A 12,321-nucleotide genomic window follows, 5' to 3' on the forward strand; every position below is an offset into this window, starting at 1 on the left:
GCCTCTTAGCTTTGTAAATACAGATTCATCCTTGTCATACTGTTTATTGTACTTGGATTGTATCAGCATTACCCAGGTGCCTTTAGGCACATGAGTCTGTATTTATTTATACAAAAGTCTACATATATTCTGTATTCATTTGCAAAAATAAACCAAAGCTGTAGCAGATGACTAGCAACTGAATCACATTTTTTGAGCACAGAATCAGAATCTGCTTTTATACTTGCTCATCTAGAGGTGGCTTATCCTTAACTGTATTAATTTAGATGATTAAATTACCAAAAATAGTAAGTTTAATTTAGTTTTGTCAGAAAAGACATGAATATCCACTTAACTGTGACATTTCTCCCTCCCACACGTGGCATTTCTAAGCAGGTCATTCCTATCTTGCTCTAGTTCTACTGAGGCTACTAATGTACCACTTTAGCCCATACTTCTGTTCATTGATGGTGTTCAAAGCAATAGGTCACAAAAATGCCCCCTGTTCTCAAATACTGTTCTAACAGCTTGTAAATGGGAGCTTGGGCTAAGGCAGTCCTTCCCAAATTAGTCAGATCAAAGTATAGATTTTTGGCTGGAAATTCTGATTCAGTAGATCTGGCTTGAGGACAAGGAATGTTCCCCAGGGATTTTTACCTGGAAATTTAAGGAGACACCATGTGCAATAGTCAACTCTGTCCCTCATTGGTTACTAAGGAGCAGGACAGGCAAACCCGTCTCTACTGTATCTGAGAATGACAGTCTTGTTAGGGTAAGAGTCAACTTATACTGCCTTTTTTATAACAAAAATTAAATGCTGGAAATGTGCAAGTTGATTTACATAACAAGTATTCCACATTAGCATAATACTTGGGTCAAGTACAGATTTCAAAGAATTCTCAGAACTCATATGAAAATTATGAAAAATATTCCATTTAGAAATACTTTTAAATTTGATAGTGACCCTTCTTACTCTCTTTTCCATAGTTAGGACAATTTTTATTAAATGAAACTTTATTCATACAGCTATTTTTCTATCTGCTGTTTTCCAACTATAGGATTAAACTTTTCTATGCTAAGAACTGTTTTTAGAATTGTAGTGTCACAAATAAAACCTGAAATCAAATTGAATATAAAAAATAGAAACAGATTCAGTGTAACCATCTTAACTGTAGGAAATAATAAATATTAAAAATATAAAAATAACGCATAATTTAAGGCAGAAAAAAAGACACAAGATGTGTATATCTTGTAGAAAGAATCTTTTCCAGTGGAGTATTACGTACAGTACTGGTAACGGTTGATCAGAATTTAGAGTCTTATTAATCCTCAAATCCATTTTGAACATTTCCTTTTAAGTGTAACATTTTTTAGTCATTAAAGGAAGACTTCCAGGTAAATTCATCTTTCCTTCTGAACTCTTGCAACACTTACTGCAGGCACCAACTCATTTAACATTTGCCTTTTATGTGGGCTGTGTTAGTGTGTGGTAGAAAGCGCCCTTGTTTAGGCCACAGGAGAGCTGGTTTTTAGGCTCTGCTATACCATTAACCAGAGCCCTGGTATCGTAGTGGTTAAGAGCTCGCCTGCTAACCAGAAAATCAGCAATTCAAATCCACCAGCTGCTCCTTGGAAACACCATGGGGCAGTTCTACTCTGCCCTGTAGAGTCGCTATGAGTCAGAATCGATTAGACAGCACCTAACAACAACAACATCAACATATCATTAACCAACCAGATGTGTAAGTTTGACCAAGTGACTTCAGCTCTCAGGGACTTGTTTTCCTTTTTCCTTATTTTTATAAAAATAAAGGAAAGAAAAAGGGCAGAGAGGTTGGATAAGATGATTCTATGGTCTGTTCTCATTCAAAACTTTCGTTTTTTGTTTATTATCTATTTTCCAAATAAAAGAAGTTGGGGGTGTGCGTGAAAATTGCATTGAAAGATGAGCACTAGGCTATTTGTCTTGAAGTTGATTTTGCACACTGGTTTTTAATACTCAGATTTTAATACTTAGTGATTTCATCACTTAGATACAGAGGTTTGGATGTGGGTGGAGGGGTTAATGGATGTTATGAGGAGGGAGTAAAGCTTCCCACCCAAGCCACTCCTTGGGGTACCATGGTTCTCTCTTCAACAGGCCATTAAGTTTCTTGAGAGCAGGATACACATTTTTTTCCATCTCCCCATGACACGCAGTAGCAGTTCTATAAGTTATTTACTGATTTTCATTCCAACAGACAGAAACATATTTAAAACGATTTTTCTTGCACCAAAATTAATCTGTAAAGGATTACTCATTTTGTAAATTTTAAGATAATAAAGTTAGAAAACATGATGTAGATCTAAAAACTATATTCGAAGGCAGTCTTTATAGAGCTCTCTGTAAGATGATTATTAATATTTATTTCTGCAATAATAAATAAATTATTGTTGTTAGTTGCCATTGAGTAGATTCCTACTCATGGCGGCCCCATGTATGCAAAGCAGAACTGTGTTCCTTAGGGTTTCAAGCCTGTAACCTTTTGGAAGCAGACTGCCAGGTCTGTCTTCCAAGGAGACTCTGGGTGGGTTTGAACCAGCAACATTTCAGCTAGTAGTTAAGCGCTTAACCATTTGTGTCACACAGGGACTCCTAATAAATAAATTACAGGACCTAAAATATATTCCCTGAATGTTACAGTAAAAAATCAGAGGTCATGAAATGTATCACTTTGTCAGATCAGGTTTAGCAAATTTTAGCATTCTATTGACTCCACTCTTTAGAATCAAATGTTGATTTTAACAGATATTTATTTTAAAAAAAAGTAGAATAAAGCAATACAAAATACTGGATGTAACATTTGCCTTAAAAGAAACATGAACTGATAAAGGAATATTTATAGTACTTTCTACTTGAAAAGTTCAAAGTACTAAAAAGATAGGAATGGCTCACTAAAGCTACACCAATATAAAAATACTACTCTTGTATTCTTGTTGATCCTGAAACCATAGATAAATGTCCCAGCTGGTTAATATTTCTTTATGTGATCTTATTACTTATATATTCCCCATTCTTTGCTATCTATGACACTTAAAATCAGCCATATTTTTAAAATAGACCTCTATTATTCCAAGAACAAACTGGGATTATATGTGATTCTTACAAATTCCCAGGAATTAACTACAGAGGTTTTCTAGCACTTCGAAGATCAAATCCTCATTTAAAAAGCTGTTGATAATGAAAATTATGCTATAGCTTTAACTAAGATAGGTCTTCATAACTAAGTTAGCTTCCTTTAACCCAGAACTAAAACCATTCCCGAAGCCCACTCTTCAGACAAAGATCAGGCTGGACTTGTTGTTGTAAGGTGCCGTTGAGTTGGTCCCAATTCATACCGACCCTATGCACAACACAACAAAACACTGCCTGGTCCTGCACCATCCTCACAATCGTTGCTATGCTTGAGCCCATTGTTGCAGCCACTGTGTCAATCCATCTCATTGAGGGTCTTCCTCTTTTTCGCTGACCCTCTACTTTATCAAGCATGATGTCCTTCTCCAGGGACTGGTCCCTCCTGATGACATGTCCAAAGTATGTGAGACATTGTCTCGCCATCCTTGCTTCTAAGGAGCATTCTGGTTGTACTTCTTCAAGACAGATTTGCTCATTCTTCTGGCAGTCCATGGTATACTCAATTCTTTACCAACACCACAATTCACAGGCGTCAATTCTTCGGTCTTCCTTATTCATTGTCCAGCTTTCGCATACATACGAGGCGATGGAAAACACCATGGCTTGGGTCAGGCGTACCTTAGTCTCAAGGCGACATCTTTGCTTTTCAACACTTTAAAGAGGTCTTTTGCAGCCGATTTGCCCAATGCAATGCGTTTTTGATTTCTTGACTGCTACTTCCACGGGTGTTGATTGTAGATTCAAGTAAAATGAAATCCTTGACAACTTCAATCTTTTTCTCCGTTTATTATGATGTTGCTTATTGGTCCAGTTGTGAGGATTTTTGTTTTCTTTATGTTGAGGTGTAATCCATACTGAAGGCTGTACTCTTTGATCTTCACCAGTAAGTGCTTCAAGTCCTCTTCACTTTCAGCAAGCAAGGCTGTGTCATCTGCATAATGCAGGTTGCTAATGAGTCTTCCTCCAATCCTGATGCCATGTTCTCCTTCATATAGTCGAGTTTCTCGGATTATTTGCTCAGCATACAGGTTGACTAGGTATGCGGAAATGATACAACCCTGACGCACACCTTTCCTTACTTTAAACTACACAGTATCCCCTTGTTTTGTTCGAACGACTGCCTCTTGATCCATGTACAGATTCCTCACGAACACAGTTAAGTGTTCCGCAATTCCCATTATCCGCCATGTTATCCAAAATTTGTTATGATCCCCACAGTCAAATGCCTTAGCACAGTCAATAAAACACAGGAAAACATCTTTCTGGTATCCTCTGCTTTCAGCCAGCATCCATCTGACATCAGCAATGATATCCCTGGTTCCACATCCTCTTCTAAATCCAGCTTGAATTTCTGGCGGTTCCCTGTCAATATACTGCTGCAGCCACTTTTGAATGATCTTCAGCAAAATTTTGCTTGCATGTGATATTGATATTGTTCAGTAATTTCCACATTTGGTTGGATCACCTTTCTTGGGAATAGGCATAAATATGGATCTCTTCCAGTCAGTTGGCCAGCTAGCTGTCTTCCAAATTTCTTGGCATAGACCAGTGAGCACTTCTAGCACTGCATCAGTTTGTTGAAACATCTCAATTGGTATTCCATCAATTCCCAGAGACTTGTTTTTCACCAATGCCTTCAGTGCAGCTTGGACTTCTTCCTTCATTACCATCAGTTCCTGATCATATGTTACCTCCTAAAATGGCTGAACATCGACCAATTCTTTTTGGTATAGTGACTCTATGTATTCCTTCCAACTTCTTTTGATGCTTCCTGTGTCGTTTAATATTTTCTCTATAGAATCTTTCACTATTGCAGCTTGAGGCTTAAATTTTTTCTTCAGTTCTTTCAGCCTGAGAAATGCTGAGCCTGTGCTTCCCTTTTGGTTTTCTAACTCCAGGTCTTGCACATGTCATCATAATTATCCTTTGAAATCTTCTGTTCAGCTCTTTTACTTCATCATTTTTTCCTTTTGCTTTAGCTCCTCGACATTCAAGAGCAACTTTCAGAGTCTCTTCTGACATCCATTTAGGTCTTTTCTTTCTCTCCTGTCTTTTTAATGACCTTCTGCTTTCTTCATGTATGATATCCCTGATGTCATCCCACAACTCATCTGGTCTTTGGTCATTAGGGTTCAATGTGTCAAATCTATTCTTGAGATGGTCTCTAAATTCAGGTGGGATATATTCAAGGTCGTACTTGGGCTCTTGTGGACTTGTTCTAATTTTCTTCAGTTTCAACTTGAACTTGCATATGAGAATTGATGGTCGGATCCACAGTTAGTCCCTGGCCTTGTTCTGATTGATTATATCGAGGTTTTCCATTGTCTCTTTCCACAGTAGTCGATTTGATTCCTGTGTATTCCATCTGGTGAGGTCCATGTATATAGTTGCCCTTTATTGTTGGTGAAAAAAGGTATTTGCAATGAGGAAGTCGTTGGTCTAGCAAAATTCTATCATGCGATCTCCGGCATCGTTTCTATCACCAAGGCCATATTTTCCAACTACCGATCCTTTTGGTTTCCAACTTTTGCATTCCAATCACCAGTAATTATCAGTGCATCCTGATTGCATGTTCGATCAATTTCAGACTGCAGAAGTTGGTAAAAATCTTCAATTTCTTCATCTTTGGCCTTAGTAGTTGGTGCGTAATTTGAAAAATAGTCATATTAACTGGTCTTCCTTGGAGGCGTATGGATATTATCCTATCACTGACAGCACTGTACTTCAGGATAGATCTTGAAATGTTCCTTTTGATGATGAATGCACTGCCATTCCTCTTCACGTTGTCATTCCTGTCATAGCAGACCATATGATTGTCCAATTCAAAATGACCAATACCGTTCCATTTCAGCTCACTAATGCCTAGGATATTGATCTTTATGTGTTCCATTTCATTTTTGATGATTTCCAATTTTCCTTGATTCATACTTCATACATTCCAGGCTCCAATTATTAATGGATGTTTGCAGCTGTTTCTTCTCATTTTGAGTCATGCCACATCAGCAAATGAAGGCCCCAAAAGCTTGACTCCATCCACATCATTAAGGTCAACTCTACTTAGAGGAGGCAGCTCTTCCCCAGTCATCTTTAGAGTGCCTTCCAACCTGGGGGGCTCATCTTCAGCAGTATATCAGAGAGTGTTCCACTGTTATTCATAAGGTTTTCACCAGCTAATTCTTTTCAGAAGTAGATTACCGGGACCTTCTTCTGAGTCTGTCTTAGTCTGGAAGCTCAGCTGAAACCTGTCCACCATGGGTGACCCTGCTGGTATTTGAATACCAGTGGCATAGCATCAACCAGCATCACAGCAACATACAAGCCCCCACAGTACAACAAACTGACAGACGTGTAGCAGTAGAATGAACTATAAAACATAAAATAATACTTGTGAAGAGTGTGCTTCTTAGTTTAAGCAGATACATGAGACCAAATGGGTGGCTCCTGTCCGGAGGCATAATGACAAGGCAGGAAGGGACAGGAGCTGGTTGGATGGACACAGGAAACCCGGGTGGGAAAGGGGGAATGTGCTATCATAGGGATTGCAAGTAGTGTCACATAACAATATGTGTATAAATTTTTGTGTGAGAAAGTAACTTGAGCTGTAAACTTTCACCTAAAGCACAATAAAAAAAAAAAAATAGGAAGACATCAAACAACTCATTGCATCGAGCAAATCTGCTGCAAAAGACCTCTTTAAAGTGTTATAAAGCAAAGACGTTATTCTGAGCATTAAGGTACACCTGACCCAAGCTATGGTATTTTCAATTGCCTCATACGCATGTAAAAGCTGGACAATGAATCAGGAAGACCGAAGAAGAATTGATGCGTTTGAATTATGGTGTTGTAGAAAAATACTGAATATGCTGTGGACTGCCAGAAGAACAAACAAATCTGTCGGAAGAAGTACAGCCAGAATGTTCCTCAGAAGCAAGGATGGCGAGACTTCATCTTACGTACTTTGGACGTGTTATCAGGAGGGACCAGTCCCTGGTAAGGGGCATCATGCTTGTAAGGTGGAGGGTCAGTGGTGGTGGTGCGGGGAGGACCCTCAATGAGATGGATTGACACAGTGGCTGCAACAATGGGCTCAAGCATAACAGATTGTGAGGAGGGTGCAAGATGGGTAGTGTTTTGTTCTGTTGTACACAGGGTCACTATGAGTCAGGACCAACTCGATGGCACCTAACAACAACAACATAAGACATCTAAGTGGAGATGCTGAACAGATAGTTCAGAAGGAAGGAGATACAAACCTGATATTTAGCAGCATATAAGTGGAATATAAAGCCACAGGACTGATAATGCCACTAAGGGAGTGAGTGTAGGTACAAAATCAGTGAGGTCAATGGAGTAATCCTGGGACACTCCAATGTTAGAGGTCAAGGAGGCAAAAAGAAACCATCGAAGGAGGCTTAGAAGGAGAGGCAGAGAGGTAGGAGAAACATCAGAAGAATGTGCCATCATGAAATCCTGGAGAAAAAGAGTAATCAGCTATGTCAAATGCTGCCAATAGATCAGGATTCATGAGGATTAAGAATTGACTCTTGGGTTTAGCAACAGGGACAGCATCAGTGCCCTTGAGAAAAAAAGTTTTAGAGGAGAGGTGGGACCAAAAACCTGATTGGAATGGGCTCAAGGGTGAACAGGAGAAGAGAATTTGAAGTCAATGAATAGAAATCACTCTTTGGAAGAGTTTAGCTGTAAACAGGAATATATATGGAGCTCTAGCTGCAGGGAGAGACGAGATCAAGACAGGGTTGTTTCTTTCTTTTCCTTCCTTTTTAAGATGAATTAAATAACAATATATTTGTAAAAAAAAAAAAAAAAGAAACTTCCTTCAGTCATTTGAATTTAACTCCTTTGGTATTAATTATAACTCAAATTAGCATCAAGGGACACATACTACTGTCACTCTGTTAAAGAAAAGGGCAAGTTTACTGGTTGATTCCCAGTCAAAGCATCTCATGCATCTAATGACTGTCATTGGAAGCTTGTGCCTTGCTATGATGCTGAACAGGTTTCAGCAGAGTCTGCAGACTAAGATGGACTAGGAAATGCACGGCGATCTACTTCCAAAGATCAGCCAATGAAAACCCTATGGATCACAATGGTCTGATCTGCAACTGACCATGGGGATGGCGCAGGACTGCATTGCTTAGTTTTGTTGTATGTGGGGTTGCCATGAGTTGGGGGCCTACTCGACAGCAACTAGCAACAAGTATTTATTGGCAAAATTCATCAAATGTTTAATTTATAATTGGATAATCAATATAGGAGATTTCTAATATTCAGGTCATTAAAAATAAAAACAAGCAAACAAAAATCAAAAAGGAAAGAGAAGGGAAGGGAAAGGGATGAGAAATATACTCTGATACTTTCCATTGTGGTAATCCATCTTGACAAATCGTTTATATATGCTTAGTACTCTATTTTGTTAATTTGTTTTTATATATATAATTGACCATGTTTTATACCCAGCTGAAGTTGTTTTTTTTTTTTTTTGTTTTTTAGATAGAGTTGGGGAGTCATTCTAGTAAAAGCTACAAATTATTCAAATATGTATGCTTGCTTCCCTATATTTAATCAGGAACACAGAAAAGGCAACTAAGATTTATAATCTGTTATATGAAGGAGAAATTATTAGGCATGCTATTTTGCTGTGGATCACTACTTGTCACAGTAAACTGCTTTAAAAATTCATTAATAACATGCTCTATAACGTTAAAAAACAGTTGCTGTTGAGTTCACCCAACTCATAGCGACCCCATGTGTGTCAGAATAGAACTGTGCTCCACAGGGTTTTCAATGGCTGATTTTTCAGAAGTAGATTGCCAGGGCTTTCTTCCAAGGCATCTCTGGGTGGACTCAAACCTCTACTCTTAATGGTTAGCAGAACATGTTACTGTATGCACAACCCAGGTGTCAAAGAACTTGAACTAACATTGCATACCACATAAAAAAGACTTACCATGCAAAAACACATTTGCTAAGTTCAACCATCAGAAGGCTTGACTACTAAAGGACATAAAAGTTTCAGATTTCCTGAATGGGTAATATCATTTAAGCACGTTTTATGTACAGGAATCCTAATAGATTATGCCAGCTATTTATTCCAGCAACAGTCATTACCCACCTATGTTTCCCAAACTTGCCTATTTTTTCGGTTTTCCCTCCACTTTTTTTTTTCTTTTTTAGTAGTTCTGACTATTTTAAGTATCTTATTTCTCTTAGATCTTCTGACTCTGGAAGCCCTATGCTGCAACTTTGGAATCTTTTAAAAACACTATTATCCCCACACTTGCCTACCGCTTTTTATAATCAGACAGGTTTGGTAAACACTACACTAATCGTGGGAGGTGGGAAGCAAAATGCTGTCAACTAAACTTTATTTCTAAACTCTAACCGAAACAAAAACATCAGCATAGTTTTATTAGCTTTATTACAAATTCAAAGTATTTTAACAAGACATTTATAAGGACTCACATCTACAAAAAGTTCTCAAATATATCATCCTCATCTTTAATAAACAGAGTTTTGTTTTTACTTAATCACTTTATATAACATACTTACCTTTCAGGCAATTTATCTACAGGATGAAACAGAGTAACACATTTTCTAATTGTGATTAAAAATGGAAATAAAAGAAGAATCATAAATACGATGCATTACATTTATAACTTTTGTTTCACAGACCATACATGTCAAATAAACTACTTTTTCTTTTTTTTCAGCTCTATCCCAAATATAGCTATAATTTAAATCTGCGATAAGACATTTCACATTAAATGGCATTACTCCAAGCAAGCTGTAGTCTAGTCCAAAATCTTGTCATGATAGCTTATTCTAAGGAAAAAATAAAGTGTAACTTTATGCATCTTATATAATCCTCTTTATGATGAAGAACTAACTTTAAAAGCAGTGTAAAAATCCACAAAATCTTAAAAATAAAGTAGGTGCTAAATAGGAATACAAATTGCTGTGTCCAAAAAATATACTTTTTCATTGCCTTTATTTTTCCCTTATAGTCCCTATTTTAAGGTAAAAAATGAGGTCATGTAGATAATTTATCACTCAATAGTAGTTCAGTGGATTGTTTTCATCATTAGACTATTATCAGGCTGAGCAGGGCTGATTCCTTACTAAATCTTTGGTTTTCAAGCTAAAAACCAAGCAGAAAGGGACAAAAAATGTTTTATTCAACAACGGGATACACTTAAATGGTCTGCCTGTACAGCCTTAAACTGAACTTTTGAAGTTCTTTTGAAGTGAACATCGGTGGGCAAAATTCTGCTTATTCAATATCTTAAAAGTAGCATTAAAACTAGAAATCTCCAAAGTATATACCTTGTTTATGTTTTTCCTAGATGTACGAACCTTGGGATTTTCTTCCATGCTCTTTGTATACCACAGTATACGTGATTCGGTCAAGCCCACATTAATTTTTTTTTCCCACCTATTACTCTTGCCACACCAACTAATTATTCATGTCTCACAAAACTGCATTTCAGAATGCACTGAATTAAAGTCAGGGAAGTAAAGACTTCTAAATATAGTCCCATCATGTTTATTTTATACGCCTCTACTAGGTCACTAGCTGCAGCCAGCGGTTTATGGACTCTGAGAAGCATCTCTCAAGCAAACCCCGCAACCAAGGGGCGCTGACAGCTACGCCACATACCTGTTGAACCTGGGCCACTGCTCTCGACAAATGTCAGCTTCTCCGACCAAGAAATGCTACTGATAGATTAAAAAAAAAAGAAAGAAAGTTGTTTCCTAATTTTTTTCCCCACCCCCAATTTCTATCGGGGCTTTTCTGTACAGCCGAGGGAGCCTCGGGACTCGCAACCTCCTCCGCCCGGCTGGTTGCAGCAGCGATGCCGAGGCTGGCAGGGTGGCAGCCCCGCTGCAGCGGAGAGAGGTCGCCCCAGACCGGGGCGGAGAGCAAGGAGCCCTCCTGGCCCAGATGCACTCACCTACCCTCGCGAGAGGCGATGGGGTGCGTCTGCTCACACAGCGCGGGGACGTAGCTCCCTGGAGGAGGGCGGTGGCGGCTGGCGGGTGGCGCGTGGCGGGTGGCGCGTGGGGGAGCGCGTAAGGAGGAAAACGTATTACCTAAGCCGGTGATGCGAAAGCGCAGAGCGGAGCAACAGCCTGCAGCCTTTCCCTTCAGAAACGGAAGAGGCGGGGGAGGAGAGAGGGAGGAGGAGGAGGAAAATGCAGAGGAGGAGGTGGCCGGGTCGCTGGAGGCTAGAAGGGGCAGCGCCGGGCGTCTGGCCGCGGGCTCAGCCTGAGGGCGAGGGGCGGGAGGACGCGGCGGTCATCGGAGGGAAAGGCGAAGCTGAGTGCGACGCACCGCCTCGCCTGGCCCTGGATCGCGGACCTCGGTATCCACCAGGCCGCCGCCCCCTCGTGTCCCCCGGGCCGCGGCGTGGAAGCGCGCGGTGGCGCCTCGCGCTCCCCGGGCGGCCGAGGGCATCCCACGCCCGCTGGAGCCGGGCGCCTGCGACGTCACAAGTGGGGCTGGTGATTCGAAGGGCAGTGCCAGGAAGAAAAGGGCTCCAGGGTCACCTAATCCGCTGTTTTTGTTCTTTTGTTGTAGCGGCCCACAAATTCGCGTTTTAAAATCTTCCTACATTTTTCCGGACTCTTGGGGAGTTAAGGGTTTGACGGACGGGTTGGCTCCTGGGAAGATGGATTTACACGCAGTGGCAATCTGCCCCATTGTTCTAATAGAATGTTAGATAATGCTGGATGTTCTTCAAATCCTAGCAGTGTCTCTGGGTGCTTGTCTTAAAAGATGCCTGTCGGGCCACCTTGACAGAAAATGCATGTAGGGAACTCCTCTCTCCTCAAATCTTTAAGCTTTGGTACTCAAGGATGGTTTTGAATGGTAGGTGGGGATAGGGATGGATGGGGAGGGAGTGGAAATAAAAAGGGCAACAGAAAGCTTTTGTGTAGAAAGGGCCAGTATGCTTAATGCTGTTAGCGATTGCACTGGACCTTCTAAAGCAGAGCTTCTCGCTTGCTTTCACTTCCTGGTGCAGGTAGGAAAAGATAATGTCTGCAAGGCCCAACACTGGAGGCAAATAGAAGAAGCTGTTCAGGCAGGAGGTGACTGGGCCCTTCCACCTAGAGGAGTGAGAAGATCGATACGTCTGCTTCCCTTT

General features: G+C 40.2%; 1 protein-coding gene across 5 annotated transcripts in view; it reads right to left on the reverse strand.

Moving 5' to 3' along the window:
• Positions 1-11,171, reverse strand: part of INPP1 (inositol polyphosphate-1-phosphatase) — a 34,315-nt gene extending 23,144 nt beyond the window's left edge. For 3 of the 5 annotated variants that reach the window (XM_023739881.1, XM_023739880.1, XM_023739877.1), the window contains exon 1: positions 10,833-11,132. The gene's annotated coding sequence lies outside the window, so the exon portion shown is untranslated. Of the gene's footprint in view, positions 1-10,832 lie in introns of all 5 variants that reach the window. The other 2 variants (XM_023739878.1, XM_023739879.1) reach the window with 2 other exon arrangements.
• Positions 11,172-12,321: the final 1,150 nt, after the last annotated feature.

The sequence above is a fragment of the Trichechus manatus genome, unplaced genomic scaffold (assembly GCF_000243295.1).
Source record: "Trichechus manatus latirostris isolate Lorelei unplaced genomic scaffold, TriManLat1.0 scaffold00142, whole genome shotgun sequence".
NCBI classification, from domain to species: Eukaryota; Metazoa; Chordata; class Mammalia; order Sirenia; family Trichechidae; genus Trichechus; species Trichechus manatus.